The sequence below is a fragment of the Trypanosoma brucei genome, chromosome 1 (genome assembly GCF_000002445.2).
Source record: "Trypanosoma brucei brucei TREU927 chromosome 1, complete sequence".
In the NCBI taxonomy this organism is placed as follows: Eukaryota; Euglenozoa; class Kinetoplastea; order Trypanosomatida; family Trypanosomatidae; genus Trypanosoma; species Trypanosoma brucei.
Genome location: NC_008409.1, coordinates 1,061,300 through 1,064,672, shown reverse-complemented (window position 1 = coordinate 1,064,672; position 3,373 = coordinate 1,061,300). Strand labels below are relative to the sequence as shown.

General features: G+C 36.5%; 99 annotated features.

Moving 5' to 3' along the window:
* Positions 1 to 483: a repeat region (TTAGGG).
* Positions 4 to 9: a repeat region (telomeric repeat hexamer TTAGGG).
* Positions 10 to 15: a repeat region (telomeric repeat hexamer TTAGGG).
* Positions 16 to 21: a repeat region (telomeric repeat hexamer TTAGGG).
* Positions 22 to 27: a repeat region (telomeric repeat hexamer TTAGGG).
* Positions 28 to 33: a repeat region (telomeric repeat hexamer TTAGGG).
* Positions 34 to 39: a repeat region (telomeric repeat hexamer TTAGGG).
* Positions 40 to 45: a repeat region (telomeric repeat hexamer TTAGGG).
* Positions 46 to 51: a repeat region (telomeric repeat hexamer TTAGGG).
* Positions 52 to 57: a repeat region (telomeric repeat hexamer TTAGGG).
* Positions 58 to 63: a repeat region (telomeric repeat hexamer TTAGGG).
* Positions 64 to 69: a repeat region (telomeric repeat hexamer TTAGGG).
* Positions 70 to 75: a repeat region (telomeric repeat hexamer TTAGGG).
* Positions 76 to 81: a repeat region (telomeric repeat hexamer TTAGGG).
* Positions 82 to 87: a repeat region (telomeric repeat hexamer TTAGGG).
* Positions 88 to 93: a repeat region (telomeric repeat hexamer TTAGGG).
* Positions 94 to 99: a repeat region (telomeric repeat hexamer TTAGGG).
* Positions 100 to 105: a repeat region (telomeric repeat hexamer TTAGGG).
* Positions 106 to 111: a repeat region (telomeric repeat hexamer TTAGGG).
* Positions 112 to 117: a repeat region (telomeric repeat hexamer TTAGGG).
* Positions 118 to 123: a repeat region (telomeric repeat hexamer TTAGGG).
* Positions 124 to 129: a repeat region (telomeric repeat hexamer TTAGGG).
* Positions 130 to 135: a repeat region (telomeric repeat hexamer TTAGGG).
* Positions 136 to 141: a repeat region (telomeric repeat hexamer TTAGGG).
* Positions 142 to 147: a repeat region (telomeric repeat hexamer TTAGGG).
* Positions 148 to 153: a repeat region (telomeric repeat hexamer TTAGGG).
* Positions 154 to 159: a repeat region (telomeric repeat hexamer TTAGGG).
* Positions 160 to 165: a repeat region (telomeric repeat hexamer TTAGGG).
* Positions 166 to 171: a repeat region (telomeric repeat hexamer TTAGGG).
* Positions 172 to 177: a repeat region (telomeric repeat hexamer TTAGGG).
* Positions 178 to 183: a repeat region (telomeric repeat hexamer TTAGGG).
* Positions 184 to 189: a repeat region (telomeric repeat hexamer TTAGGG).
* Positions 190 to 195: a repeat region (telomeric repeat hexamer TTAGGG).
* Positions 196 to 201: a repeat region (telomeric repeat hexamer TTAGGG).
* Positions 202 to 207: a repeat region (telomeric repeat hexamer TTAGGG).
* Positions 208 to 213: a repeat region (telomeric repeat hexamer TTAGGG).
* Positions 214 to 219: a repeat region (telomeric repeat hexamer TTAGGG).
* Positions 220 to 225: a repeat region (telomeric repeat hexamer TTAGGG).
* Positions 226 to 231: a repeat region (telomeric repeat hexamer TTAGGG).
* Positions 232 to 237: a repeat region (telomeric repeat hexamer TTAGGG).
* Positions 238 to 243: a repeat region (telomeric repeat hexamer TTAGGG).
* Positions 244 to 249: a repeat region (telomeric repeat hexamer TTAGGG).
* Positions 250 to 255: a repeat region (telomeric repeat hexamer TTAGGG).
* Positions 256 to 261: a repeat region (telomeric repeat hexamer TTAGGG).
* Positions 262 to 267: a repeat region (telomeric repeat hexamer TTAGGG).
* Positions 268 to 273: a repeat region (telomeric repeat hexamer TTAGGG).
* Positions 274 to 279: a repeat region (telomeric repeat hexamer TTAGGG).
* Positions 280 to 285: a repeat region (telomeric repeat hexamer TTAGGG).
* Positions 286 to 291: a repeat region (telomeric repeat hexamer TTAGGG).
* Positions 292 to 297: a repeat region (telomeric repeat hexamer TTAGGG).
* Positions 298 to 303: a repeat region (telomeric repeat hexamer TTAGGG).
* Positions 304 to 309: a repeat region (telomeric repeat hexamer TTAGGG).
* Positions 310 to 315: a repeat region (telomeric repeat hexamer TTAGGG).
* Positions 316 to 321: a repeat region (telomeric repeat hexamer TTAGGG).
* Positions 322 to 327: a repeat region (telomeric repeat hexamer TTAGGG).
* Positions 328 to 333: a repeat region (telomeric repeat hexamer TTAGGG).
* Positions 334 to 339: a repeat region (telomeric repeat hexamer TTAGGG).
* Positions 339 to 345: a repeat region (telomeric repeat hexamer TTAGGG).
* Positions 346 to 351: a repeat region (telomeric repeat hexamer TTAGGG).
* Positions 352 to 357: a repeat region (telomeric repeat hexamer TTAGGG).
* Positions 358 to 363: a repeat region (telomeric repeat hexamer TTAGGG).
* Positions 364 to 369: a repeat region (telomeric repeat hexamer TTAGGG).
* Positions 370 to 375: a repeat region (telomeric repeat hexamer TTAGGG).
* Positions 376 to 381: a repeat region (telomeric repeat hexamer TTAGGG).
* Positions 382 to 387: a repeat region (telomeric repeat hexamer TTAGGG).
* Positions 388 to 393: a repeat region (telomeric repeat hexamer TTAGGG).
* Positions 394 to 399: a repeat region (telomeric repeat hexamer TTAGGG).
* Positions 400 to 405: a repeat region (telomeric repeat hexamer TTAGGG).
* Positions 406 to 411: a repeat region (telomeric repeat hexamer TTAGGG).
* Positions 412 to 417: a repeat region (telomeric repeat hexamer TTAGGG).
* Positions 418 to 423: a repeat region (telomeric repeat hexamer TTAGGG).
* Positions 424 to 429: a repeat region (telomeric repeat hexamer TTAGGG).
* Positions 430 to 435: a repeat region (telomeric repeat hexamer TTAGGG).
* Positions 436 to 441: a repeat region (telomeric repeat hexamer TTAGGG).
* Positions 442 to 447: a repeat region (telomeric repeat hexamer TTAGGG).
* Positions 448 to 453: a repeat region (telomeric repeat hexamer TTAGGG).
* Positions 454 to 459: a repeat region (telomeric repeat hexamer TTAGGG).
* Positions 460 to 465: a repeat region (telomeric repeat hexamer TTAGGG).
* Positions 466 to 471: a repeat region (telomeric repeat hexamer TTAGGG).
* Positions 472 to 477: a repeat region (telomeric repeat hexamer TTAGGG).
* Positions 478 to 483: a repeat region (telomeric repeat hexamer TTAGGG).
* Positions 484 to 978: 495 nt separating this feature from the next.
* Positions 979 to 989: a repeat region (core of the GC-rich subtelomeric repeat).
* Positions 985 to 990: a repeat region (inverted telomeric repeat hexamer CCCTAA).
* Positions 991 to 1,151: 161 nt separating this feature from the next.
* Positions 1,152 to 1,162: a repeat region (core of the GC-rich subtelomeric repeat).
* Positions 1,158 to 1,163: a repeat region (inverted telomeric repeat hexamer CCCTAA).
* Positions 1,164 to 1,364: 201 nt separating this feature from the next.
* Positions 1,365 to 1,375: a repeat region (core of the GC-rich subtelomeric repeat).
* A 171-nt stretch (positions 1,376 to 1,546) lies between these two features.
* Positions 1,547 to 1,557: a repeat region (core of the GC-rich subtelomeric repeat).
* Positions 1,553 to 1,558: a repeat region (inverted telomeric repeat hexamer CCCTAA).
* A 169-nt stretch (positions 1,559 to 1,727) lies between these two features.
* Positions 1,728 to 1,733: a repeat region (telomeric repeat hexamer TTAGGG).
* A 257-nt stretch (positions 1,734 to 1,990) lies between these two features.
* Positions 1,991 to 1,996: a repeat region (telomeric repeat hexamer TTAGGG).
* A 211-nt stretch (positions 1,997 to 2,207) lies between these two features.
* Positions 2,208 to 2,218: a repeat region (core of the GC-rich subtelomeric repeat).
* Positions 2,214 to 2,219: a repeat region (inverted telomeric repeat hexamer CCCTAA).
* A 252-nt stretch (positions 2,220 to 2,471) lies between these two features.
* Positions 2,472 to 2,482: a repeat region (core of the GC-rich subtelomeric repeat).
* Positions 2,478 to 2,483: a repeat region (inverted telomeric repeat hexamer CCCTAA).
* Positions 2,484 to 2,850: 367 nt separating this feature from the next.
* Positions 2,851 to 2,861: a repeat region (core of the GC-rich subtelomeric repeat).
* Positions 2,857 to 2,862: a repeat region (inverted telomeric repeat hexamer CCCTAA).
* Positions 2,863 to 3,060: 198 nt separating this feature from the next.
* Positions 3,061 to 3,071: a repeat region (core of the GC-rich subtelomeric repeat).
* Positions 3,067 to 3,072: a repeat region (inverted telomeric repeat hexamer CCCTAA).
* A 241-nt stretch (positions 3,073 to 3,313) lies between these two features.
* Positions 3,314 to 3,319: a repeat region (telomeric repeat hexamer TTAGGG).
* Positions 3,320 to 3,373: the final 54 nt, after the last annotated feature.

Below are 3,373 nucleotides of genomic sequence, written 5' to 3'. Positions count from 1 at the left end.
TAACCCTAACCCTAACCCTAACCCTAACCCTAACCCTAACCCTAACCCTAACCCTAACCCTAACCCTAACCCTAACCCTAACCCTAACCCTAACCCTAACCCTAACCCTAACCCTAACCCTAACCCTAACCCTAACCCTAACCCTAACCCTAACCCTAACCCTAACCCTAACCCTAACCCTAACCCTAACCCTAACCCTAACCCTAACCCTAACCCTAACCCTAACCCTAACCCTAACCCTAACCCTAACCCTAACCCTAACCCTAACCCTAACCCTAACCCTAACCCTAACCCTAACCCTAACCCTAACCCTAACCCTAACCCTAACCCTAACCCTAACCCTAACCCTAACCCTAACCCTAACCCTAACCCTAACCCTAACCCTAACCCTAACCCTAACCCTAACCCTAACCCTAACCCTAACCCTAACCCTAACCCTAACCCTAACCCTAACCCTAACCCTAACCCTAACCCTAACCCTAACCCGAACCCGCTAACCCGAAACACCCGAACCCGAACCCGCTAACCCGAAACACCCGAACCCGTCACACAGCGGGTTCCGTTTTGAACAAAAATGGCCGCAAAAAAAAAAAGTTGAGCGCTAAAACAAAAAATTTTAAAATATTTAAAAAAATAAAAAATAAAAAATTGAACGAAACGATTCGGCGGGGATCAAAAATAAAAAAAAACATATAAATAAACTGCTGGCGCTCGTTAAAAAAAAACAAAAACTCAAAAATATAAAAAAAATTAAAATCTCGCAAAAATAAAAAAAAAGAATCAAAAATTTAAATATTAAAACCAAAAAAAACGGAAAGTTTAAAAATAGAAAATTCGAAAAATCTGAAAATCTAAAAACATTGAGGTCAAAAAAATTCGAAAAAGTCAAGAATACAAAAAAAAAATCAAACCGCGAAAAAAAAACCAAAAAATTTAAAAAAAACAGGTGCGCGTGCGAGGGCGTGCGCGGGGGGGGGAGGAGGGTTAGGGTTTGCATAACAAAATAGCCGCTGCATCGTCATTAAAAATTTAAAAATTGAATTAAAAAAAAATTTTAAAAAATTAAAAAATTCAAATTCAAAACAAAAAAAACAATTTAAAATTTAAAAAACTGGAGGTGGTTGCGCGGGGGGTGCGTGTGCGGGGGGGGAGGAGGGTTAGGGTCCGCATAATAAAATTGCAGCTGCATCACTAATTAAAAAAACTAACCACAAACTGAAAAATTCGAAAAACTCAAAAAACAAAAAAAATAAAATTTAAAAAGTCGGAAAATAAAAAAAAGGTTAAAAATTGTGGTTGAAGGACGCGCTAAAAAAAATTTAAAAAAAAAGAGGTGCGTTTGCGGGGGGCGCGTGCGGGGGGGAGGAGGGTTAGGCTCCGCATAATAAAAGAGCCGCTGCATCACTTTTAAAAAAATTAAAAAATTGAAAAGTGGTGCAAAAAAAAACCAAACCGAAAAATTCGAAAAAATCAAAATACAAAAAAAAGGATTAAAATTAAAAATTTAAAAAAAGCTTCTCGTGGGTCGCGGGCGGGGGGCGGGGGAGGAGGGTTAGGGTCCGCATAATAAAATTGCAGCTGCATCATTTAAAAAAAAATTTAAATAACACACAAAAAAATAAATTAAACGCCACCGCAAGATAAAACTGCCGCCGCAGTATTAATAAAAAATCAGAACAACGCAGGACAGAGTTGCGGAATAAAAAAACTGGAATGAAAAAAATTAACCCTAACCCGAACCCGCTAACCCGAAACACCGCTTTGTGTGCTTCGAACAAAAATGGTCGTAAAAAAAAATTGAGCGCTAAAACAAAAAATTTTTAAAAATTTTAAAAAATAAAAAATTAAACGAAAAGTTTCGGCGGGGGTCAAAAATAAAAACAAAAAAATTCGAAAAAAGGCCAAAAATGAACGCAAAAAAAACCGCGCAAAAGAAAGAAAACAAAAAAGGGATTAAAGAAAAAATCTAAAAACCTTTAAAAAAACCTAGCCCTAAAAAAAATTCAAAAACTCGGAAAATAGAAAAAAAACGAAATACAAAAATGAAGAGTGAAAAAAAGGGTTAAAAAAAGTGCCGTGGAAAGCCGCGCTAAAAAAAAATTCGTGCATTGCAAAATTGGAAATATCTAAAAAAGAATCACGAAAAAACAATTCTAAAAAAAAAACTGGAGCTGCGTGCGCGGGGGGCGCGTGGGGCGGGGGGGAGAGGAGGGTTAGGGTTCGCATAATAAAACAGCCGCTGCACGGCTAAAGAAAAAAAATTCAAACCGAAAAATTCGAAAAAATTAAAATACAAAAAAATAAATGTAAAATCGAGCCGCGGCATCACTTTTTTAAAAAATTAAAAAAAACAAAAAAAAAATTGAACGTCAGAGCGAAAAAAAAATGAGCCGTGAATGGCTAAAAAAAATAATAAATCATGAAAAAAAACTGGAGCTGCGTGCGCGGGGGGCGCGTGGGGCGGGGGGGGAGGAGGGTTAGGGTCCGCATAATAAAATTGCAGCTGCATCACTAATTAAAAAAACTAACCACAAACCGCGCAAAAAACCGAAAAACAATTCGAAAAATAAAAAAAAGGATTAAAGAAAATAACTGAAAAAAAACTAAAAAGATTGAAAACAAAAAAAAGGCGGTGTCAAAAAAAAATTCGAAAAACCAAGAAGACAAAAAAAAGTTCGCAGTTGTGGTTGTAAAAAAATTAAAATCAAAACTTCGGAAAATTAAAATACAAAAAAATTAAAATTCAAATTCAAAACAAAAAAGACAAGATTTAAAAAGAACTAAACGCGAAAACCGATGTTAAAAATTAAAAAAACTGGAGGTGTGGCGCGGGGTGCGTGCGTTGGGGGAGGAGGGTTAGGGTTCGCATAATAAAACAGCTGGTGCATGGTTAAAGAAAAATTAACAATTTAAATAAACAAGTGAAAAAAATTCGAAATGAAAAATGAAAATTAAGTGTCAGGGCGACAAAAAAAGTGGAGGTGCTTGCGCTAAAAAAAAATAATAAATCGTGAATAAAGACTGGAGTCCCCGCGGAGGGCGTGCGGGCGCGGGGGGCGAGGAGGGTTAGGGTTCGCATAATAAAACAGCCGCTGCATGGTTAAAGAAAATTTAAAATAAATAACCACAAACCCGCGACAAACCGAAAATTAAAAAAAATGAATTAAGAAAGTGAATTAAGAAATCAGCAACCTGTCGTTAATAAAAAAAGACTTAAAAACCGCATTGCCAGCGCCGCCGCAAAATATAAGAAAAGAGCCCTTGCATCACTAAATGACTAAAAAATGACTTAAAAAAAAGAGGAAAAAATTAACCCTAACCGAGTAACCAAAATCCTAATCCTAATCCTAAGCCTAATCCTAATCCTAATCCT